General features: G+C 43.3%; 1 protein-coding gene across 5 annotated transcripts in view; it reads right to left on the bottom strand.

The window, feature by feature from the left end:
* The window catches only part of LOC139749590 (chitinase-3-like protein 1), a 94,029-nt gene extending 69,004 nt beyond the window's left edge, over nucleotides 1-25,025 (bottom strand). The window contains exons 1-5 of one of the 5 annotated variants that reach the window (XR_011712993.1): nucleotides 22,261-22,395; nucleotides 21,350-21,429; nucleotides 9,009-12,368; nucleotides 6,751-8,978; nucleotides 6,430-6,549 (exon numbers count right to left, since the gene is read on the bottom strand). The gene's annotated coding sequence lies outside the window, so the exon portion shown is untranslated. Of the gene's footprint in view, nucleotides 1-6,429; nucleotides 6,550-6,750; nucleotides 12,369-21,349; nucleotides 21,430-22,260; nucleotides 22,396-24,935 lie in introns of those variants that run through there. The other 4 variants (XR_011712994.1, XR_011712991.1, XR_011712992.1 and 1 more) reach the window with 4 other exon arrangements.
* Nucleotides 25,026-26,015: the final 990 nt, after the last annotated feature.

Genomic DNA, 26,015 nt, shown 5'->3' with positions numbered 1-26,015 from the left:
AGAGAGAGAGAGAGAGAGAGAGAGAGAGAGAGAGAGAGAGAGAATATGGGTATACGTGTTTCTGTACTCCCAACCCACAGGGAAGTCGAAGAGATTTACACTAGTGAGTGTAAACAAGAGGGAAGGGGTTTTACACTCGTGGGTCCTATGTCCTTCCTATCTCTTGAACATTCCCCACTATGGTACAGCTTCCTATAGCCACGTAAGTCTGCGTTGACCACGTCCTCAGTCCAATCCTCCGCTGCTCGTATACTGTAAAAATGTCCTTTAGCATCCTTATTTTAATTCCTGTTACGTCCTCTGCTCGTTCGATCCCCACTGTCTTTCGATGGAATTCTCCTCTGTCGGCAAAGACAAGCTGGTTGAGAGAGGTCTGTTGATCAGGTCACCCCTCGCTTTTCTCTCTTCCGTGGTGGGCAATTCGAAGGGACTCTGTAGCCTAACCCTGTCACTCAGTACTCTGCCACGGGAACAATGTTAACATTACTTTTTCCCATTTTTGGTGTAACCTTTTCCGTGTTTAATTCGTTAATGTTCGAGTCTTTGGCTGGATTCAAAATCCCACGAGCATTGATCCTTTTTTTGCTCTCCCATTGTCTAAATTCCCTCCCCCCGAGAGTTTCTCGTCTCTTAACAATGCAAATTATTCTCTCCAAAGCTTCAGTCCATGTGTGGGGGGTTGTGTGTCAGGTGGCGTGGGGAGGGGGGCTGAGCGCGCCCCCTCTCCCCCTTCCGAGGACATCCTGCCATTCAGTCAACCCACGACTACCCCAAGCACACACACGACACGACACGACCACGCAGGCACGAGTCCGCCCCCCACGACACACACACACACACACACACACACGTCCTTGGCCAAAGAGAAAGAAAAAAAAATTCTAAAACCTTAATAAATTTTTCAATCCGTCTCTTCATAAGGATCAATTTCCTCACCACTTCCATGTCTCTGCGTTGTCCGTCGTATCCTCTTAATAACATCTCCATGTTTCCCGCTTCAGCGTGGCAGCGCCGGGAACACAAAACCTTAAAGAGGAAGTCTCCTTCTCCGGGTTCCTTCCTCTGCTCCTGCTTTGGGGAAGTAATAATACAGGCGGGGAGAATTCCCAGTTTACCAAATCGTTGCAAAATATATACTATTTCACTTACTTTTTTTTTTTTTAATAATTCTAATGAATCCTCCCCTCCTATATTACTTCCTATAAAGAACAACAGATCAAGAAGGAGTCAAGCGAGCATCTTTCTTGACGCTCCCTCGCTCACGCGGGTAACAGCGAACATACATGAAGATGAAGGGAAAAAAAAGTCAATAAGGAAACACAACACATAATTATTACACATCAAAAACTGAAGGGAAACACCTTCAAAATTAGGGACCAGTTATTCCTTGTTGCGATTTGCCAACAAGTGTGATGCATTTTGCTTTAGTAGTACGTAGGAACGAACGCATGATTAAAGTGTTATACACAAGGCTTGGAGGCGGATTAGGTGCGTATTTCATATATTCAATACATGTGTTGGTAATTGTCTCGAGACAACGAGGCCTGAAGGGTAAAAAAACATAAGAAATAATTTTCTCTCATCTAACAGTTCATCTATATCATAGCAGAGCGACGAACTGCATCACTAAATTTCATCATTATCTACTGCATGACGAGAAATGCCCTTCTCATCATCTATCGCATGACGAGAAATGCCTATCGGTAAGAATTTTCCACAATCTATTAACATGTGTGCCTGGCATAGCGTAGGATGTGCGTGTGTATACATATACATGGGAGTAGACACTTACGGTACATATACATACAAAGTTAAGACGGGGCAACACAAGTGTATATAAAAAAAAAAAGAGCTCTTATTTCTCCCCGTAATACAATTAATAATCCCCCAAGCTCTTATTTCTCCCCGTAATATAATTAATAATCCCCCACAATATGTCTAGGCAACTGCGTCACCCATCCTCTACCTCCTCCTCCTCCTCCACACAGGATTGTCGCTGCTGCCGGGAAACGCACCTCCGGTCGAGGGACGTCACCCTCACCCACTGCTACGACTCCGACGGCAACAGGTTGACGGGGCCCAAGAGTTCCCTGGACGTCAAGCTCCGAGAACCAGCGGACTGCCAGTGCTTCAAGTGTGGCGACTCCACTCGATAAATCCATAAATTTCCTCCACCCAACCACCCACTCCCACCATATGACCTTACTCCCCAGTGTGAGGATCTCCCATAACCCCATCTTGCCATAGGTCATCTATTATGACCTTAGTGTTCGACTATCACCTTATTGTTGTCTTTTGCCATAACTACCCTCGACCCCTTAACCGTTTAACAAACACCACCATAACCACACCCCAACCATGCACCATGATGACCCCACCATCAGTCAAAATCTTCCTTGACATGGTGGGAATGGTGGGGCGTTGTCCAACATAGCACGGTTATGAGAATCCCTGTCATTATCCTACAACATACAACATACTCAAAGTACAGCCAAGATATACAAACACCAAAAGACTAAAAACCATAACCTCTATCAAGTGACATCTCTTACTATAAAATCAAATAACTAATCCTTTGATGGCTAATATAACCCTTAGATATCAAATATTTTCTTTTTACATAATATCAAATGCCTGTAGTGTGGACAAAGTTATATCTAAATTTGTTGTATGTAGACCAATTTGTTCCATTTTATGTTATGATTTAGAAATGGCGATTACTGCATATCCAATATGACTTTTGTAAACCACCAAGCTACTACTCCCAAACACCTGCTCATTGTTGTTCCAAAACACCTGTTGAAAGAAGCTGCTGTGTCCCTAACACCTGTTAATACAAGACTGCTGTGTCCCTAACACCTGTTAATACAAGGCTGCTGTGTCCCTAACACCTGTTAATACAAGGCTGCTGTGTCCCTAACACCTGTTAATACAAGGCTGCTGTGTCCCTAACACCTGCTGATACAAGACTGCTGTTCCCTAACACCTGTTAATACAAGACTGCTGTGTCCCTAACACCTGTTAATACAAGGCTGCTGTGTCCCTAACACCTGCTGATACAAGACTGCTGTTCCCTAACACCTGTTAATACAAGACTGCTGTGTCCCTAACACCTGTTGATACATGACTGCTGTGTCCCTAACACCCGTTAATAGAAGGCTGCTGTTACCTAACATCTGTTAATACAAGACTGCTTGTAACAACACACTTGTTACTACAATCAAGTTGTTGTTGCTGCATCTGCTCCTACCGGGCAAACAGGTGCCCGTAACGATCATGTAGTTATTAAATGTAGTTCTGACCTTAGTTCTGGCATCAGAAAATGGAGGAACAGACATAGCATTGCTTGGGTATGTAGTGTGCAGCCTTCGTGGTATGTAGTTTTAGCAAACTAAACTTTGTTCTCATACCTTCACTATCAATTGTCTACGAAATGCAAGTTAGAATTGGACATTTTCATCATTTTTAGTCTTGGCTGATGTACACTGTCAATTTAAGTGCTGGTTAAGCACACATTTCTAGAATATCTTTAGAGTAAATATGTATTTTAGCGAAGACACTTATTTCTCCAATGTTTAGGTGTATTTCTATTTTCTACATTTCTCTCCTTCCCTGTAACTGGTTAGTGTATACAGAACATGGCAAACATTGTAACTACGAGGTCACCCTGTCCCCCCACTTGTTAATAAAAATGATTGAATTGCTTCACGTACTTTTAATATCAATATAAAAAAAAACTTATGGACGTAACCTACAGGCATATGCCGTGGAGAGAAGAGGCCACTACTGAATAGGCTAATAACTGTGACAGAATGTAATAGGCTACTAATAGTGACAGGATATACTGAATATGCTAATAATTGTGACACGCTATACTGAATGTAATAGGCTACTAATAGTGACAGGAGATACTGAATAAGCTAATTGTGACAGGATATACTGAATTATACTGAATGTAATATGCTACTAATAGTGACAGGAGATACTGAATAGGCTAATAACTGTGACAGGCTAAACTGAGTGTAATAGGCTTCTAACGGTGACCTAGCATCGAATGTAATAGGCTTTCCATTGTGAATGTAATAGGTAACTAATAGACTGAGGCTTTACTGAATAAAATAGGCAAGTAATAGCAACTGAAGCTATACTGAATGAAATAGGCTACAAATATCAGACTGACAGGGGCCCCTAGATTTCCAACCTCTCCCACAAAACTAGTGTGATAAATCTCATCTTACAGTAACATCTTTATCATTACTGTATCTAAATGTTTACAGTTGTATACTTACACACATATTCAAATTACCGACAACGCTCGTGTAAAGATACGTCTGGACGTACGTTTGGCCACATCTAATCAACAGCAAACCAGGGAGATATTTTCGTTTACCCAAAGACGCGAAATATACTATTAAAGACGGTATTTAATGACGACATACAGATTCAAGTAGTAATTGCGAGATAATATATAACAAAATGCTCATTTACAACCCATTTTTCTGTATAGCGATAAGCCTTCTCTCTCAGAGCTGATCCATTTGTTTTATATAAAACTTTACAAACCATGACCATGAGCGACTAGATATTCCTCTAACAACACAAACTGGCCGATAACAACCTAAAATTAACCTAAACCCTAATGTAACGTAGCCTAACGTAAATCTGAAGTTAGGGAAAAAGTCCCCTGTTTTCCCTTTGACCTCCTCACTTCCTGGCGTTACTGAACTCTTGCCTATCTCTGGTTACATTGCGAAAATGGCCTTTCCCTTTTAGTCTTGTCACGCCATTTCTCACTCCACAAGGGTGTCTTCCAATCCTTCCCCTGATACAGTATAGTACAGCCTCAAAGCAGAATGGAATCCTAAGGGAATATCAAAAATAAAACGGAACCTCTTTCAGGGAAATGTCGGCAAAATAAGCATAATAATTCTTATCGGTCTTGACATCTCAAAGAGCCTAAGTACATCATATATATATATATATATATATATATATATATATATATTGGGAGCAGGGGGCTGGAAATCCTCCCTTTTTTTTTTTTTTTAATTTTCCAAAAGAAGGAACACAGAAGGGGCCAGGTGAGGATATTCCCTCAAAGGCCCAGTCCTCTGTTCTTAACGCTACCTCGCTAATGCGGTAGAAATGGCGAATAGATAGTGTGTATATATATATATATATATATATATATATATATATATATATATATATATATATATCGCGAAATTCCTCGGTGTACATTTCTTGGGCCGAGGATAAAATAAAAGTCAGGTTTGGCTTGACCTTGGGAAAGATAAATTCCCGGATGCCATGCCCCACCCCTGTGCCCCGGCCGCCATGTTCCCACGTCAGCCACAGACAATGACAGACTCCAATACATACAACTGTGTCCTAAAATACAAAAACTATCAAACTAGTGACAATATAAAAGCTAGGGTTGTTGTTTCCTGGCACGACAAATCCCTCCCGCCATCCTTTATACATTTATGTATTCCTATGAGTCCACGGGGAAAAAGAAACACGAAAAGTTCCCAAGTGCACTTTCGTGTAATAATCACATCATCAGGGTATCTTGATCACGCGCAAAATTGTGATCCTTTCCAATATTTATATATATATGTTAACTGATGAAATACGCGCCGAAAGGGACTGACTTGTCAGGTTTTAGAAGATAAAATAAAAAAAAAAAAAGAAGGTCAGGTAGTTTTTATAAGCAGGTGCGGCGTGATGTGGTGTGGGCTCGGGAACAGACATAAAAGGAATTACTTGGTTAACACAGACTCATATAGCTAGCCAGAAGACATACTTGAACAAAGAGGGGGGAAGGGGGGCTTTTATGAATGGACCTACACAACTATAAGGCTTCTACATCTACCAAAAAAAGAAAAAAAAAGGGGAAAAACATCTATTTACGAGAGAGGACGCCATCAAGGACCTTAAATCAGTCGTTCTTCAAGTGGGAAATACAATACCAATAGAAAAACTTAACGAAATAAAGAGGTTCGAACAAATATATCCAATGGCTTTTGGATGATATATATTTCAGGAGAAAAAGTAACTTTGCTCGTAGTATATGACAGTAATTCACCCTTGATCGAGTCTGCCTTTTGCATACGTTTCGCCATTTGAAGATTTCTCCAGCCTATTCAGAGGTTCCTCAAGTATTACCCTTCATCAACATATATATTTAAAGGATTTACAAGCATTGGAATGCAAGATACATGCTATGGAAATAGAGCGATATGTAAATCAACCAGCATACAAATGCAACAAGCGCTAAATGGGAGAAAATGGACATAATGGTATGAAAATCAAGATGCCCCACAAAATTAATTTCGCATATATTCCACGTCACACACACACTCACTCACTCTTCAGTGTGTTATACTAAGGGTAAGACAGCAAGACACGAGACATTAGTAACCTTACCTTCCTCCAGCTGGCTGGGAGCTGTTAGCCGAACGTCTGATCGACCCGTAAAGCCACATATCAAGAGCACCAGCTTGCAAATGGCTGCCACCCGCAAGCAATCCTTGTCCCATGCATTTCCTGGGACAATAAAAAAAAAATAATAATAAACACCCAGGAACGCATTTTTGGGGGGACAAATCCCAATTTATTTTTGTTAGAATATTCATCGCAAATATTTCTTTGCATAATATTTTCAATCTTAAATGCAAAATCTAGAAATATTAGAATGCTCTACCGAATTTTAAGAAATGCAAACATTTCCGCGGCTGCGAACGTTACCATAGTCGCCTGATGATTCTCTTCACTTGATTGGCCGTCCGTTTCTGAATGCAATCGCTTGATTGGTTGTCTGGCGACAAAAGTGGTCATTCGATTAACTGCCTAGTGACGAATGCGGTCATCTCATTGGCAGACTGGCGAGGAAGCCAAGTCGTTTCACAACTTAAAATGCCGATAAAAATGGGTCACTTCAGTGGCTGTACGTCATATAATGAGTGAAGTTGTGTTATAGAGACAGGATAAAGATAATTTGCTTCACTTCGAAACAAAGCAAAAATAAGGTTGACCACAACGAGAAATAACTTTATTCGTAAAAAAAAATATACGTGAACTTCTCAAAATATAATCAAATCGGTCATAATATCACAGAAATAAAGCCAAATTTCACAAAAATGGAAAAAAAAATCAAGAATAATAATTCGCCTAACTTTACAAAACTATATTTAAAAAAGTCGAACCAATTTATGAAATTTTTCTTATAGCCATTAATACAACATTCACAATTACGAAAAAAAAAAAGCTCTAATGTACAATTATACATTGACCGATTTACTCTGTACATATATACACACAAGCTAAAGACAATGACAGAATGTCCTTCATGACAATGGGGCCAGAAATACGTTTAATCATGTCAATTTACATACACCTACTACTTTGCATCACGCCCCGTAAAAGACAATAGACCAAACTAAAGTAATTTACAATTTACACGTTAGATATCATAGTCCCATACACTATTATACATTAAACAACGGGAAACACAGTTCAATACATACTAATAAGACAAAATAAACGCGAAGAAAAAAAAATATGGATTTAACTGATAACATAAAGCGTGTAGAGTGAGGTATTGTAAATGTGTTGTGAATGAGTTGTGAATGAGTTATTCATAAGCGGTGTTGTGAATGAAGTGTTGTGAATCGAGGGCCCCGGGGTCAGGTGCTGGGCGTCCAGGTGCTGCGCATGTAAACCGTGATGGCGCAGGTGGTGCACACGGTGGTGATGAGCCCCGTCGTGATGTTGATAGTGGCCCGGAGCGGGTCCAGGTAGTGGCCCGCGGGGCACGTGTCCACCACCTCGTCCTCCAGGGCGTACGAGCACGTCACCATCTCCCTCGCCAGCCTAGTCCGCGTCAGGGGGTTCCTCCGCCTCTCCGACCTCCTCCGCCACATCCCGGCACGGCCGAACACCTCGCTGCTCTCGTACACGGAAAAGCTGTCGTACATCCCAACGCTCTCTTGCGTTTCCGAGGAGGACGACGAAGACGAATCCGAGCCGTTCGCGAGCAGCGGATCCACTTCGGCGGTCGTGCCTTTAGCTCCGGAACCGACCGTCGACTGGCTTCGACTTCGGGACTTGGGCGGAGTGCCGGAGGTGTCGAACAGTGACGTGTTGATGAATACCACGTCTTCCGTCGTGTTCAGACAGCTTTTGATGTACTCTACGTCGGTGACAGAGCCGCTCATGTCATCCTGTACTTCCACCATTTCAGGAGCTGGGTTTTCTGTGGAGATTCTACGTTTTCTATTGGCTCGGGCGAGCTTTCGCTCTCTCTCAAGTCTTGCCAACTTTCGACGTTGGTTCGTAACTTTCAAGTTTTTGTCCCTACTCTTGGCAATGGCCTGATCCTTTTCCTCCTTTCTCGCGGTAACCCTATTTCTTTTCTTTTTCTTCGCAACGCCCTGATCCTCTCCCACCCTTCCCGCGGTAACCCCATTTCTTTTACTTTCCTTCGCAACGCCCTGATCCTCTCCCTTCCTTCTCGCGGTAACCCCATTTCTTTTCTTCGCAACGCCCTGATCCTCTCCCACCCTTCCCGCGGTAACCCCATTTCTTTTCCTTTTCTTCGCAACGCCCTCATCCTCTCCCTTCCTTCCCGCGGTAACCCCATTTCTTTTACTTTCCTTCGCAACGCCCTCATCCTCTCCCTTCCTTCCCGCGGTAACCCCATTTCTTTTACTTTCCTTCGCAACGCCCTCATCCTCTCCCTTCCTTCTCGCGGTAACTAAATCTCTTCTCTTCCTTTTCGTAGCGCATCCATCTTCCTCCTTCCTTTCCACAGCACATTGATCTTCCCGCCGCCTTCTCACAGCACCGCTATCTTTTCCTTTCCTTTCCACAGCACACTGATCTCGTATCTCCCTTTTCACAGCACATTCATCTCTCATCTCCCTTTTCACAGCACATTCATCTCTCATCTCCCTTTTCACAGCACATTCATCTATCTCCCTTTTCACAGGACACTGATCTCTTACCTCCCTTTTCACAGCACATTCATCTATCTCCCTTTTCACAGCACATTCATCTATCTCCCTTTTCACAGCACACTGATCTCTTATCTCCCTTTTCACATCACATTCATCTCTCATCTCCCTTTTCACAGGACACTGATCTCTTACCTCCCTTTTCACTACACATTCTTCTATCTCCCTTTTCACAGCACATTCATCTATCTCCCTTTTCACAGCACATTCATCTATCTCCCTTTTCACAGCACACTGATCTCTCATCTCCCTTTTCACATCACATTCATCTCTCATCTCCCTTTTCACATCACATTCATCTCTTATCTCCCTTTTCACAGCACACTGATCTCTTATCTCCCTTTTCACAGCACCCTGATCTCTTATCTCCCTTTTCACAGCACCCTGATCTCTTACCTCCCTTTTCACGGCACACTGATCTCTTACCTTCCTTTTCCCAGCACACTGATCTCTCTCCCTTTTCCCAGCACTCTGATCTCTTATCTCCCTTTTCCCAGCACACTGTTCTTTTATCTCCCTTTTCCCAGCACAATGATCTTTCTCTCTTTTCACAGCACAATGATCACTCGTCTCCCTTTTCACAGTACACTGACCTCGTATCTCCCTTTTCACAGCACTTTCATCTCTTATCTCCCTTTTCACAGTACACTGATCTCTCTCTCTTTTCCCAGCACAATGATCTCTGATCTCCCTTTTCCCAGCACACTGTTCTTTTATCTCCCTTTTCACAGAACATTCATCTATTATCTCCCTTTTCACAGCACACTGATCTCGTATCTCCCTTTTCACAACACCTTCATCTCTTACCTCCCTTTTCCCAGCACACTGATCCCTTATTTCCCTTTTGCCAGCACACAGATTTCTTATCTCCCTTTTCACAGCACTCTGATCTCTTATCTCCCTTTTCCCAGCACACTGATCTCTCTCCCTTTTCACGGCACAATGATCACCCATCTCCCTTTTCACACCACACTGATCTCGTATCTCCCTTTTCACTGCACCTTCATCTCTTTTCTCCCTTTTCACTGCACCTTCATCTCTTATCTCCCTTTTTCCAGCACACTCTCTTATCTCCCTTTTCCCAGCACACTGTTCTTTTATCTCCCTTTTCACAGAATATTCATCTATTATCTCCCTTTTCCCAGCACACTGATCCCTTATTTCCCTTTTGCCAGCACACAGATTTCTTATCTCCCTTTTCACAGCACTCTGATCTCTTATCTCCCTTTTCCCAGCACACTGATCTCTCTCCCTTTTCACAGCACACTGATCTCGTATCTCCCTTTTCGCAGCACTTTCATCTCTTATCTCCCTTTTCACAGTACACTGATCTCTCTCTCTTTTCCCAGCACAATGATCTCTGATCTCCCTTTTCCCAGCACACTGATCTTTTATCTCCCTTTTTCCAACACAATGATCTCTTATCTCTCTTTTCCCAGCACTCTGATCTCTTATCTCCCTTTTCCCAGCACACTGATCTTCTCTCTCCCTTTTCCCAGCACACTGCACTTTTATCTCCCTTTTTCCAGCGCAATGATCTTCTCTCCCCCTTTTCCCAGCGCAATGATCACTCATCTCCCTTTTCTCAGCACAGTGATCGCTCTCCCTTTTTCCAGCACACTGATCTTCTCTCTCCCTTTTCCCAGCACACTGATCTTCTCTCTCCCTTTTCACAGTACATTGATCTCTCTCCCTTTTCACAGCACAGTGATCTCTTATCTCCCTTTTCACATCACATTGGTCTTTGTTTTCCTTTTCCACAGCACACAGCCCTCCTCCCTCCATTTTCGCAACACACCGGTCCTTTCCCTCCCTCTTCACAGCATTTTGACCCTTTCCATCCTGTTCCGCAGCACGCTGATCTTCCACATTTCCCTTCATTGAAGAAAGCGGACTCCGTCCACCACTATCTACAACGTTCACATTCGTTCCGAAATATTCCTCAACTTTCCCACCCTTCGCCGGTAGCGGCGCGTCCTCCTCAGGCTTGCAGGTCTGGGTGGAGCTTACCAGAGGTCTGCCGAAGGGCGCGTTGGGCTCGGCGACGTTTGAATGACCAGGCCCTTTGGGACAAGAGCTCATTAGCCACGCCCTCCCGAGTGTACTTGCGTTGAAGACCATGCGCTGATGGTCCCTGCGATGCTGCACACCACGACGGACCTCTTCGTCAGCGAGGGGTGTTCCCTGTCCTAGTTCTGGGTGCGATTCGCCGCTGGACATGCCTCGCGTACAGGAGGCCACACCGGCGTCTCCTCCTACCTCGAGTGGAAGGGCGTTGAGGACCCCGATGAAGGAGCCGTTGGTGGTCAAAGGGCCTCCTCCGTCAGCCAAGGACTCCTCTTCTCCGTCCTTCAGAGTCTCCTGTGGTGGGACGCTGGCGACCCCACAATTCCAAGACGGCTCAGAGCTGCCCCCGCGCTCCTTATTAGCTTCTGGGATGTGTGAGAGCTGATGGTCTACGCCAGCTTGGGTATTTACAGCACGACTATTACTATTTACACTTCCAGAGTCCTGGCGATTTACATGAACATGATTTACATCAACGACCGCTTTACTGATCTTCCCGTTGGTCGTCTTATTTCCCTCCGTGTCGGCTACTTTCTGCCAAGGGTTCGAAGGTCCATCTTTCGTACGATTTCCATCTCCATCAAAACACTGGACACCAGGGTAGTCCCCGAAGCTACGAACACTTTCCCGATCTAGAGGGACAAATGACAAGTTTCCAGAGGGTTTTCTCGCCCGGTCTGGTCTGTCTTTAAGGTCCGAGAGGTTGGGACGCCGACCGACTCTGAGGTCGAGTGTAACAACCCGTGGTTCGAGCATGTTCCACGACACTGTATTTCCGTCCCTCACTCTTGGCCCACCAGCGACCGACCCTTGCAGCGTTCACTTCACTTGGCGGGCAATCGTTCAAATTCTGTTCCACTTCACGGTGTTATGAAGAGTATTTGAAATAGCCACAGCTTTTCATCTCATTTTGGGTCAACGCACTGGATTAGGGGACCATTCTCGATGTCGCAAATGCAATACAAGTTTGTGAAAGGAAAAAGGGAGGAAAAAAGAAAGAGGGGGGTAACACCGTCCCACTTTGCATATACAGATCAACAGACTTGCTCTGGGATCTGTCTCTTCAGTGGTAAAGTCACTCCCCTTTTAAAAAGGGGTCCAGACTAAAGAACTGTTAAGGACCATCGGTGTCAGGGTTCCATCACAGGGGAAATGGAGAAACTCCCTCACTTTCCAGGCTTTAGAATAAGAAGTTGAAGTTTGCCTCTCCTTCCCAGCAGCTTATACCTTCCCCTGCTACTGGCTGGAGTGTCCTCTTTTTCTCAACGAACTCTCGCTCCACATCTGGAAATAGATATTTAAGCAAATATAAAGTTATTTAATCCTTTCGAGATTGTGTGGCCCAGTATCAATTCTACCTTCAGTTAATTCTATGCAATTTAGAAAATGCAATGATAATATATACTTTTTTATGAACAATATTAATAAACTTTATCTTTTAAATTTTTTGGGATACATTAATGAGTACATAAGTATAATTACTTTCATAATCATGGAGTTACTTCACCTGAAGTATTAACTAAAGAAAATGGATAAAAAGAACCCAGATACGGGACTAAATATAAACTGAAAACGAGATTATCAGAGAATATAATCATAGAGCTTGAATTCTATATTAAAACACACGTCACACAGGTGCAAGTATATAATTATTACACAAAACAAAATCCATACAATATCCATTTTTCAAAAACTTTCAGACGATGCTAATTTTGTCTGTGGCCATCAGCAGCTATAATATATTCACACGAAGAATTGTGACACTAAACATATAGTATAACTGATGGTGGAAAATTATCTTGTCTGTGGCCATCAGCAGGTATAATATATCCACACGAAGAATTGTGACACTAAACATATGGTATAACTGATGGTGGAAAATTAGATAAAGCAAGTCCGTGTTTAATTTGGGGTTGAAAAGGCATATCTGAGCATGAACATCTTTATATATCTATTTAAAACTGTGCTTCTCAAAATTCTTCACGGACGACACAATCACAGGGCTTGGCAGCGGTGGGTGGGAGTGAAGAAGAACCAGACTGTGAAATGAGATGAGAAGGAATGAAGAGGAGTAGGGCGTGGGTAATGTTCTCTCCATGGGAAAACAAGAACAATGAGATAGATGGTAAGAAATACGTAACAGAAATTTCAGACACGTTTGTCTGGGAGAGAGAGAGAGAGAGAGAGAGAGAGAGAGAGAGAGAGAGAGAGAGAGAGAGAGAGAGAGAGAGAGAGAGAGAGAGAAATAAAATGTCTGGAGATGATATTTTTACTCTGGGGTTCCAAAGCTGTGAATGACCCAAACTGATCAAAGTATTCAAGGTAATACGAATGTAATCAATGGGTGGGTAGTATTCAAGGTAATACTAATGTAATCAATGGGTGGGTAGTATGGAAAGAAACATATACCCTTGTTTATCATGTGATAACAGACATTACTCCAAGCCTAGTATTCTACCCACACCCTTGCGATTTTGAAAAAAGAAAAAAAGGAAATATTGAGCAAAAGGAAAATCTACAGCTTAAATTCGTTCATCACTTGCATGATGTACTGATACAACTTATAATTCACACCCCAATACATCTAAAAGTTTATTCTTACGTTTCTGCCACCACACACTTATATATTAAACTCCATGTCACGTCATAACAACTCCAAGGCAAGTCCTATTCAGCACAGACTCTCTGGAGCCACCTTGGGGTAGCCTGACCCGTTAAACAATCAAACAAACTCCAGCGGGAGTGTGTGTTAACGATCTCACAGCTGGCTGTTAACGACCCTATTGAATTACGGAATGATGTTATACAGTCATTCATGAAGGCAAAGTCTGGAAAATACTCCCTTCTACCTGACAAAGAGTCTAAAGTTAAGCTGTCCAAGGGGGGTTTTTGGGCTACGCTGTCCTACAACGCGGTTGTCGCTCACGTACCGTGAACACTGCAAGAAAACTATTGTTCAATTGAACGACGTAGATCGATATAGAGAAATTGTTTGACACCACACACACACACACACAAAAAAAAAAAAAAATGTCAATCCATGGAGGTTTCTTTGGACCAAGAACACAATAAGCGTAACGAGAAACAACGAAATTGAATATGATGTGTTGGCGGACACAGAGACATTCTCCATCAGTTCTTGGAGCGGGTGGCTGGGTTACCCATCGCCACGATAGCTTAGTAGGTTAGGTTAGGTTAGGTTAGGTTAGTGAGGTTAGGCTAAGTTAAGTTTGATGGGTTGTTAGATTAGTGAGGTTAGATGGGTTAGAATTGGTTAGTTAAGGGTAGATAGGTAGCTTACCAATCTATTTATTTAGTGGCCATAACTAAAATACAAACACGTAGCATTTTCTCCTAAAAAAATATGTATATCACCATTGAAAGCATCGAAATTTACGCTAGGAAAAACATTTTTGAGTGTTCTGATGGTCCGCCGTCACTTGTTTAATGTTCACCAGAGAAACACTATCCTAGCCATGGATGGTTAAGCTACATAACGAGCGTCAAAGGCTTTCCAGATTCTGGAATGAATAAAAGATGATTTTTCAACAAAGCTGATCCTCGGCAATATCGCAGTTCCTATATTCACTTGGCTGATGGTTAAACCAGTAATTGTTATAAACATATTCACTGAGTTGATGGCTAATGCCAGTAATAGATATAAACATATTACAAGGTTGATGGCTGGTGCCAGTAATTGTCATAAAGATATTCATTCAAAAAAAGTTAGTCCAACAGTCTTCGTGTAAATTCTACAAGAATAAACCGATGCAGTCAGAAATGACTGTAGTCTATACATCCATTTTCATCCGTCGGTTCATCTAAATCATCCACAAACGAGCAGGAGGATGATCTTACCACTTTCCACCTTACCCTGCCACTTGCGCTTCCATCTTCACTCGACTAAGAGCCAGAGTCAAAAGCTTTCACTCTCTTTCATTCTCCAGGTTTGAAGTCTTTCCAATTTCTTTCTTTCTACTACGATGTTGTTGCTGCTCTCTCTCTCTCTCTCTCTCTCTCTCTCTCTCTCTCTCTCTCTCTCTCTCTCTCTCCTCCGGCTGTCTGCATGTGTCTTTGCCACCAGGGATTTTGATCCGTGGCGCGTGTCTGGCTGCTGCTTCCCATAGTTTCTGTGTGGCGACTAGACACACTCGAGGACTGACCGTTATGTTAGCTCTTTCCCTCGCGTAGCGAAGCTGTCGATATATATACCTGATCCCCGACTTACGATCTATATGTGACTTACGACCATCCGTACATACCACCGGAGGGGAAAAAAATAATGAACTTAAGCATCTTAAATAAAAGGTAAACAAAAAAATTAAATACAAACTACAGAATCGTATAATAAAGCTGGTTAATAACATACGAGATGATCATCATAGAAACCGAGTAGGATAAAAGAATGCAGTACATGTATACGAATTCTACATGCCATGATGACATGCGCCCGACTTTACGTCCATTTCGAAACCCGACCGGGCGGACAGAACAGAACCCGGACGTACGTTGGGAGGGGGGTGTATGTATAATTTTTTTCAAGTAGACGTGTGGTCAGCTTAGCAGGGTAGAGATAGATAGTAGACGTGTGGTCAGGTTAGCAGGGTAAAGATAGATAGTGGACGTGTCGTCAAGTTAGCAAGGTAACGATAGATAGTGGACGTGTGGTCAGGTTAGCAGGGTAAAGATAGATAGTGGACGTGTGGTCAGGTTTGCAGGGTAAAGATAGATAGTGGACGTGTGGTCAGGTTAGCAGGGTAAAGATAGATAGTGGACGTGTGGTCAGGTTTGCAGGGTAAAGATAGATAGTGGACGTGTGGTCAGGTTAGCAGGGTAACGATAGAGAGTGGACGTGTGGTCAGGTTAGCAGGGTAGAGATAGATAGTGGACGTGTGGTCAGGTTAGCAGGGTAACGATAGATAGTAGACGTGTGGTCAGGTTAGCAGGGTAGAGATAGATAGTAGACGTGTGGTCAGGTTAGCAGGGTAACGATAGATAGTGGACGTGTGGTCAGGTTAGCAGGGTAACGATAGATAGTGGACGTGTGGTCAGGTTAGCAGGGTAAAGATAGATAGTGGACGTGTGGTCAGGTCAGCAGGGGTGTGCTTGACTGCTTGTGACACTACGGTACGTAGCAGGATACCCAACACCTGAAGTTGTTCACACTGTGCGACACACTCGCTCTACCTCCTCCACCACGACCACCTGACCTTGTCTTCTATGGGGGGGCAGCGCTCAGGAGGCCAGCCACGTCCACCGGGCTGGATCACGGGGTCATAAAAGTGTTGTGGTGATTGTCGTGCGTGTGGGACTCTGTGAACGCGATGCAACTACCACAGTGACGACGACACTGGACACTAACGACTCAATTGCCCTGCAACACCCCCTCCCCCCCCACCACACACACACACACACACACAATCACCACAACGCTTTTATGACCCCGTGATCCAGCCCGGTGGACGTGGCTGGCCTCCTGAGCGCTGCCCCCCCATAGAAGACAAGGTCAGGTGGTCGTGGTGGAGGAGGTAGAGCGAGTGTGTCGCTCACTGTGAACAACTTCAGGTGTTGGGTATCCTGCTACGTACCGTAGTGTCACAAGCAGTCAAGCACTCCCCTGCTGACCTGACCACACGCCTACTATCTATCGTTACCCTGCTAACCTGACCACACGTCCACTATCTATCGTTACCCTGCTGACCTGACCACACGTCTACTATCTATCGTTACCCTGCTAACCTGACCACACGTCCACTATCTATCGTTACCCTGCTAACCTGACCACACGTCCACTATCTATCGTTACCCTGCTAACCTGACCACACGTCCGCTATCTATCGTTACCCTACTAACCTGACCACACGTCCACTATCTATCGTTACCCTGCTAACCTGACCACACGTCCACTATCTATCGTTACCCTGCTAACCTGACCACACGTCCACTATCTATCTCTACCCTGCTAACCTGACCACACGTCCACTATCTATCGTTACCCTGCTAACCTGACCACACGTCCACTATCTATCGTTACCCTGCTAACCTGACCACACGTCCGCTATCTATCTCTACCCTGCTAACATGACCACACGTCTACTATCTATCGTTACCCTGCTAACCTGTCCACACGTCCACTATCTATCTTTACCCTGCTAACCTGACCACACGTCCACTATCTATCGTTACCCTGCTAACCTGACCACACGTCCACTATCTATCTCTACCCTGCTAACCTGACCACACGTCCACTATCTATCGTTACCCTGCTAACCTGACCACACGTCCACTATCTATCGTTACCCTGCTAACCTGACCACACGTCAGCTATCTATCTCTACCCTGCTAACCTGACCACACGTCCGCTATCTATCTCTACCCTGCTAACCTGACCACACGTCTACTATCTATCGTTACCCTGCTAACCTGACCACACGTCCACTATCTATCTTTACCCTGCTAACCTGACCACACGTCTACTATCTATCGTTACCCTGCTAACCTGACCACACGTCCACTATCTATCTTTACCCTGCTAACCTGACCACACGTCTACTATCTATCGTTACCCTGCTAACCTGACCACACGTCCACTATCTATCTTTACCCTGCTAACCTGACCACACGTCTACTATCTATCGTTACCCTGCTAACCTGACCACACGTCCACTATCTATCGTTACCCTGCTAACCTGACCACACGTCTACTATCTATCGTTACCCTGCTAACCTGACCACACGTCCACTATCTATCGTTACCCTGCTAACCTGACCACACGTCCGCTATCTTTATCTCACTAACTTGACCACACGTCCACTATCTTATCGTTATAAGACAACAAAGCCAACACGTCCAAGTGGTGTCCGGATCTGTGTCTGTTCATAATGAACCTCGCACGTCCGCCATAATGTAGTAGTTACCGCTCAACGAACCACCAATCTTTTGAAATGTTATCTCACACATCACGGGAAACTGAATCTCCCAATTAAAGGCCATCTAATTAACGCTATATATATATATATATATATATATATATATATATATATATATATATATATATATATATATTCCTATGAGTCCACGAGGAAAATGAAACACGAAAAGTTCCCAAGTGCACTTTCGTGTAATAATCACATCATCAGGGGAGACACAAGAGGGGAATATAACAGTCAATTGATATACATCGAAGAGACGAAGCTAGGACGCCATTTTTTTTTTTTTTTTTCCCAAAAGAAGGAACAGAGAAGAGGGCCAGGTGAGGATATTCCCTCAAAGGCCCAGTCCTCTGTTCTTAACGCTACCTCGCTATCGCGGGAAATAGCGAATAGTATGAAAAAAAAAAAAAAAAAAAAATATATATATATATATATATATATATATATATATATATATATATATATATATATATATATCTTTCTTTTTCTTTCAAACTATTCGCCATTTCCCGCGTTAAGAACAGAGAACTGGGCCTTTGAGGGAATATTCTCACCTGGCCCTCTTCTCTGTTCCTTCTTTTGGAAAATTTAAGAAAAAAATTATGAGGGGAGGATTTTTAGCCCCCCGCTCCCTCCCCTTTTAGTCGCCTTCTACGACACGCAGGGAATACGTGGGAAGTATTCTTTCTCCCCTATCCCCAGGGATAATATATATATATATATATATATATATATATATATATATATATATATATATATATATATATACACCCTAGCCTAAGCCAGGTAGCTATTTCATCAACCAATCGTAAGGGAGAAGATGAAAAGCTGGGTTGGCTGAGGACCAGCTGCCGCATTTGGGATTCGAACCCATACCCTCTCTACCCCTTGCGGCCCGTGAGCGCATCATAGTCAGCGACGCTGACATTCCCTTTACCCTCCCATCTGTGGTTGATCGATGAATGGTTACCTTTGTTGTGTATTTTATATATATATATATATATATATATATATATATATATATATATATATATATATATAGCAAAGGATCACAATTTTGCGCGTGATCAAGATATTCCTACGAGTCCACAGGGAAAATGAAACACGATAAGTTCCCAAGTGCACTTTCGTGTAATAATCACATCAGGGGAGACACAAGAGAGAAATATAACAGTCAGTGGATAAACATCGAAGTGACGAAGCTAGGATGGCATTTGGTAAACATGCGATTGTCCGAGACAGACAACGAGCTTTCATAAACTTATCATTTTACAAATTTTATCTACAATAAAGTTATCCAATTTGTATAGACCATCACTAATATTAAGAATATAATTCTTTGTGTATCTAATAATAGAAGATTCAATGATGTTTCTCGTGGTAATAGAGTTAATAACTAAGATGGCGTTACTCCAGTCAATACAATGATCATAGTTTTTAACGTGATTAAACAAGACATGTGATTCTTGTCCCGTTCTTCTACTATGTTTATGTTGCTTAAGTCTAACAGAAAGATCCTCACCAGTCTGCCCAACATAAAACTTATCACAATTTCTACATGGCACTTTATAGATGCATCCAGAATTTTCTGGTGAATTCCTGATCAAGTATCGTACTTGTAACGGCTGATATTACATAAGGCTAAATGACATTTACCATTTTAAAGGCCATTCAACTATTTCTCATCCCTGGGGATAGGGGAGAAAGAATACGTCCCACTTATTCCCTGCGAGTCGAAGAAGGCGAGTAAAAGGGGAGGGGGGGGGAATCCTCCCCTCATTTTCAATTTTCCAAAAGAAGGAACAGAGAAGGGGGCCAAGTGAAGATATTCCCTCTAAGGCACAGTCCTCTATTCTTAACGTTACCTCTAGAAAAACTAAAGGAAGTGAAGTGTTTTAGATATCTAGGGGTGGATATGGCAGCGGATGGAACCATGGAAGCGGAAATGAATCATAGGGTGGGGGAGGGGGCGAAAGTTCTGGAAGTGTTGAAGAATGTGTGCAAGTCGAGAACGTTATCTTGGAAAGCAAAAATGGGTATGTCTGAAGGAACAGGGGTTCCAACAATGTTATATGGTTTCGAGGCGTAAGCTATAGATAGAGTTGTGCGGAGGAGGGTGGGTGTGCTGGAAATGAGATGTCTGAAGACAATATGCGTTGTGAAGTGGTTTGATCGAGTAAGTAATGAAAGGGTAAGAGAGATGTGTGGTAATAAAAAGAGTGTGGGTGGGAGAGCAGAAGAGGGTGTTTTAAAATGGTTTGGTCACATGGAGAGAATGAGTGAGGAAAGATTGACCAAGAGGATATATGTGTCACGAGGTGGAGGGAACGAGGAGAAGTGGGAAACCAAATTGGAGGTGGAAAGATGGAGTGAAAAAGATTGAATGATCGGGGTCTGAACATGCAGGAGGGTGAAAGGCGTGCAAGGAATAGAGTGAACTGGAACGATGTGGTATACCGGGGTCGACGTGCTGTCAATGGATTGAACCAGGGCATGTGAAGCGTCTGGGGTAAACCATGGAAAGTTTTGCGAGGCCTGGATGTGGAAAGGGAGCTGTGGTTTGGGTGCATTATACATGACAGCTAGAGACTGAATGTGAACAAATGTGGCCTTTGTTGTCTTTTCCTAGCGCTACCTCGCGCACATGCCGGGGGAGGGGGTTGTCATTTCATGTGTGGCGGGGTGGCGACGGGAATGAATAAGGGTAGACAGTATGAATTATGTACATGTGTATATATGTATACGTCTCTGTGTGTATATATATGTATACGCTGCGGTGTATAGGTGTATATGTGCGTGTGTGGACGTATGTATATACATGTGTATGTGTGTAGGTCTGTTTCTTTGCGCTACCTCGCTAACGCGGGACATAGCGACAAAAGTATAATATATATATATATATATATATATATATATTTAAAATCAGTGGCAATTCCAAGAAAAATTCAATATATATTCCATCTCAAAATAAAAGAAATATAGTAATGGGCAGCAAGTGTTACAGGCCAGAGCCAATTTTCATCAAACTCTCTTTTGGGCATTAGATCACAAAGGACGAAGCCTTTTTTTGTGTACAGTGTAGTACATAAAGTCGCATACCAATGAACGAAAACCAAGAATACATTGACAAAACTAATGTTATAATTCCATGAAACACACAACACTACATAACTGGCAATGACGTGTCATCAAACGTAAACACAGGACATTTCAGAAAATTATGACGTCCAAAAAAAAAAAAATAATAATGATAAACAAATAAATAAAATGGTATATTTAGGAATAATCAACCAAAATAAAAATCTACCAAAGTAAGTCAACCAATCAAATACCTCCATTCATCAGCATTCGGCCAATCAAATGGCAGCAATCATCGGGCGATACCAATCACCAATGCCGTCAGGTTCCTAATCTGTAAGACAGAAACATCACCGAAAACGAGTTAGGGACATAATGCTCTTGACCCCATCACCTTGTAGCCTAGCCTAGTCACTAATCAGCTTGTAGCCTAGCCTAGTCACCAATCACCTTGTAGCCTAGCCTAGTCACCAATCATCTTGTAGCCTAGCCTAGTTACCAATCACCTTGTAGCCTAACCTAGTTACCAGCGGATGGAACCATGGAAGCCTAGCCTAGTCACCAATCATCTTGTAGCCTAACCTAATCGCCATCACCTTGTAGCCTAGACTAGTCACCATCACCTTGTAGTCTAACCTAGTCACCATCACCTTGTAGCCTAACCTAATCACCATCACCTTGTAGCCTAGCCACCATCACCTTGTAGTCTAACCTAGTCACCATCACCTTGTAGCCTACCCTAATCACCATCACCTTGTAGCCTAACCTAATCACCATCACCTTGTAGCCTAACCTAATCACCAATCATCTTGTAGCCTAGCCTAGTCACCATCACCTTGTAGCCTAGCCACTATCACCTTGTACCCTAGCCACCATCACCTTGTAGCCTAGCCTAATCACCTTGTAGCCTAATCTAGTCACCATCACCTTGTAGCCTAGCCATTATAAAAAAAAAAAGCCTAGCTACTTCGAAAACCCAGCCGTTAAAAAATGTCTATCTCTGCTATACCGTGTTTAGAAAAGACAAAAAAAAAGTTTTAAAACAAATATTTACATAAACATTCGATGACGTGAGAATAAATAGAGACCGAGGATTTTGAATTTTCACGTAAACTATATAGTAAAAAAAAGAAAATGGAAAAAGAAATTACAGTGAAAAACTTACCTAACCCTTTCCAACAGAGACGGTATCTATATCTGATCAACATTTGCATATTGAGAGACTTATAGTCGCCATTTGCCAGCAGTTATTGAGCATTGTTCAAGTTCGTGTAGACACGGGACACATCCCGACGCTTGATTTATGGCCGCTAAGCCTAAGTCGAGGTTGCGCAATTACTTTAAAGCCAAATTCTAATAAAGACTCGGCTGTTTGGGTATAAATAAACGAGCTTTTTACAGGGTTTTGCTCATTAAACCATAACTGCCGTTGTTTTAAACGAGATAAACGAAAGGATAGCTTGCAACATGATTGGTCAAGTCTGGTGTGAAAGCCATATCTACACGTCGATAATGCCCCCAACACCATATTGCAAATGGCTGCCATAAAATTCACATTTTCGTATGAAATTAAAAAAAATTATGTAAATATCGACTATTGAGGATGGTTAGGGGATGTTCTACCAGTTTCTCAATATTTCCAAAAAAGTTTATCATACTTGAAGCGACCAAAAATTATTGAACTACTCTCATAATACTCCATCATTGCCTTATTTACCGTTGAAGAATAATATACCCTGCAAATAACGCCCTAAAATTAACGCTCTACAACCATCATCTTTTTTTAACGCTCTACAACCATCATTTTTTTTTATATACAATTTATCGCCACCGCAGAACAAACTCGCTAGATATTCGAAGCCAAGTTTGATATAATGTAAACCTGCAATGCAGTGTGCCTTTTTCGCGTTTAATTTTCGAGCATTGCCGCGAGAACTTGGCAACGCACTATCCCTCCTGTAACACTAGGGGACCTTGGCAACGCACTACCCCTCCTGTAACACTAGGGGACCTTGGCAACGCACTACCCCTCCTGCAACACTACGTGACATTGGCAACGCACTATCCCTTCTGTAGCACTACGTGACCTTGGTAACGCACTATCCCTCTTGCAACACTACGTGACCTTGGCAACGCACTATCCCTCCTGCAACACTACGGGACCTTGGTAACACGCTATCCCTCTTGAAACACTACGTGACCTTGGCAACGCCCTACTCCTTCTGCAGCACTATGAGACATTGGCAACGCACTATCCCTCCTGCAACACTACGTGACCTTGGCAACGCACTACCCCTCCTGTAACACTAGGGGACCTTGGTAACGCACTATCCCTCTTGCAGCACTACGTGACCTTGACAACGCACTACCCCTCCTGCAACACTACGTGACCTTGGCAACGCACTACTCCTGCAGCACTATGAGACCTTGGCAACGCACTATCCCTCCTGCAACACTACGTGACCTTGGCAACGCACTACCCCTCCTGCAACACTACGTGACCTTGGCAACGCACTACCCCTCCTGCAACACCACGGGACCTTGGCTACGCATTACCCCTCTTGCAAGATCACGTGACCTTGACAACGCACCGCTCCTGCAAAACACCACGTGACCTTGGCAACGCACTATCCCTCTAGCAAGAACATCCCAGGACCTTGGCAACGCACTACCCATCCTGTAAGAACGTCACGGGACCTTGACAACGCACTACCCCTCCCGCAGCAATACCATGGGATCTTGGCAACGCACTACCTATCCTGCAGAAATACCACGGGACCTTGGCAACGCACTATCCCTCCCGCAGCAACACCACGGGACCTTGGCAACGCATTACCCATCCAGCAACACCACCACAGGACCTTGGCAACGCACTACCCATCCTGCAGTAACACCAAAGAACCTTGGCAACGCACTACCCCTCCTGCAAGTACATCATGGGAGCTTGGTAACGCACTACTCCTGCAGCAACACCATGGGACCTTGGCAATGCACTACCAATAAATACATCACGGGACCTTAGCAACACTATCCCTCCTGCAACCACATGAACTTGGCAACGCACTACCCCTCCTGCAAGTACATCACGAGACCTTGGCAACACACTACCCCTCTTGCAACACCGCATGAGCATGGCAACGCACTACCCCTCCTGCAAGCACACCACGTGAACTTGGCAACGAACTATCCCTCTTGCAACACCACATGAGCATGGCAACACACTACCCCTCCTGCAACACCAGAAGAACCTGGCAACGCACTACCCGGCTTGCAACAACAACAGCATGTGACCTTGGCAACGCAACAATGCAATAACACCGCGCGACCTTGACAACGCACGACCCGTCCTGCAGCAGGGTTGTCATAATGGTTGGCCATGACGTGACCTTTTCGTTAACCTCTTTAGGGGGTCAAGCGATAACGTCACGACGTCATGGACAACCAAAAAGGTCGAAGCTAACGAACAACGGAAGACTGACCAGCCACCATTTTTTCTCCCCTACCCACCCTCGGGTCTTCAAGCCTTACGTGTTGTCGTCGTGTTCAACCATACTTCACCTGCATCCAGCGGGTCTCCGAGGAAGCCTTACGTTGAAATGAGCACTCCAAAGTTTATTTTTTTGAGGGGGAGGTGGTTGGAGGAGGAGGAGGAGGAGGTGAAGGAGGAAGGGGATTGGAGGAGGAGGAGGAGGTAGGGTATTGGAGGAGGTGGAGGAAGGAGGGTGGTGGTGGTTGTGGTCTTTTCCGAAACACTTGTACCGTCAATACGAACTAGCAAATGCCTCGATATTTCTAATAGTACACAGGGTGGGGGAAAAAACAAAACCCCCAAGACTAAACTGCACTCCTAGGGATTGACGTAGGTAGCCTATACAGTATTAACTATACTGAAGAAGGCGCTGACGAAGTGCCTCGCACATCGACTGTGGCGATCGCCGCCGTCGTCCAGCCAATCACCGTCAAGAAATCAACTTCGTCCACATCTGGGGGTGTGGCTACGGCTTCGAAACGGCGGAATGAAATCGTAAATGGCTCATTAAGACGTCTAAAACTCTCTTTGTTCATTAAACTCACGACCGATAATGGGTCGCTTAGAAAGCAAAAAATATATGGCAATATGAAATTCCTTCAGGAGTTCTTTGATATCATCCATCTGGCTGAATCAGAATTCAAAAAAAAAGAAAAAAAATTATGGGAAAACAAAGCCGAAATTCCCGTCCGGGGGTTCGAAGACGTTCGATAATTTCTAACAGTCCCATGACCGTTTACCTAACACTTTAAATCCACAAGTTCAATTACGATATACTAATAACATATTAGATTATTTTACGACTATAGTAAAGACTTAATCACATTAACACTACCTTCTGTTGATCTATAATTGGATTAAGTATGGGTGAATTTAGTGTAAGATAAACAAAAAACTTACATAAACGAGGTTAGCTTAAATATAATATTATATGGTAATTTAATTCATGAGAAACGAAGACGGTAGCCTAGAACGTAATTTATTCCCTGGAATGATTGGCCAAGTTTTTTTTTTTTTTTTACGTTTAATTAAAGATATATCGTGCCAAATATGGCTGGTCGACACCCTCAAACTAGGCTTGGTATGTGGTTTGTTTACGTTTACTGAGACCGGTCTGGTTAGGAGCACAAAATAAATAGTTCTTTATCCTCATAGATAATCAAGTTATCAGACAGTTACGGTAATCAATTCTTATTAGAATAAATTGAACAGCCGGGCTATTAAAGTCATGGAAATGGATTAAGAGACTTGTACCATCAAAGTGATGATTTAACTGTCTTTATATATTGTTACGAACTCAATACTTATTCAGGCAAGGTCGCCAACTCGGGATAACACAATCATAAAGTTATGGGATTGAATTAACACAATCATAAAGTTATGGGATTGAA

Source organism: Panulirus ornatus, chromosome 7 (genome assembly GCF_036320965.1).
Source record: "Panulirus ornatus isolate Po-2019 chromosome 7, ASM3632096v1, whole genome shotgun sequence".
NCBI classification, from domain to species: Eukaryota; Metazoa; Arthropoda; class Malacostraca; order Decapoda; family Palinuridae; genus Panulirus; species Panulirus ornatus.
The sequence above is the reverse complement of the archived record's forward strand: the minus strand, read 5'-3'. Positions and strand labels throughout refer to the sequence as shown.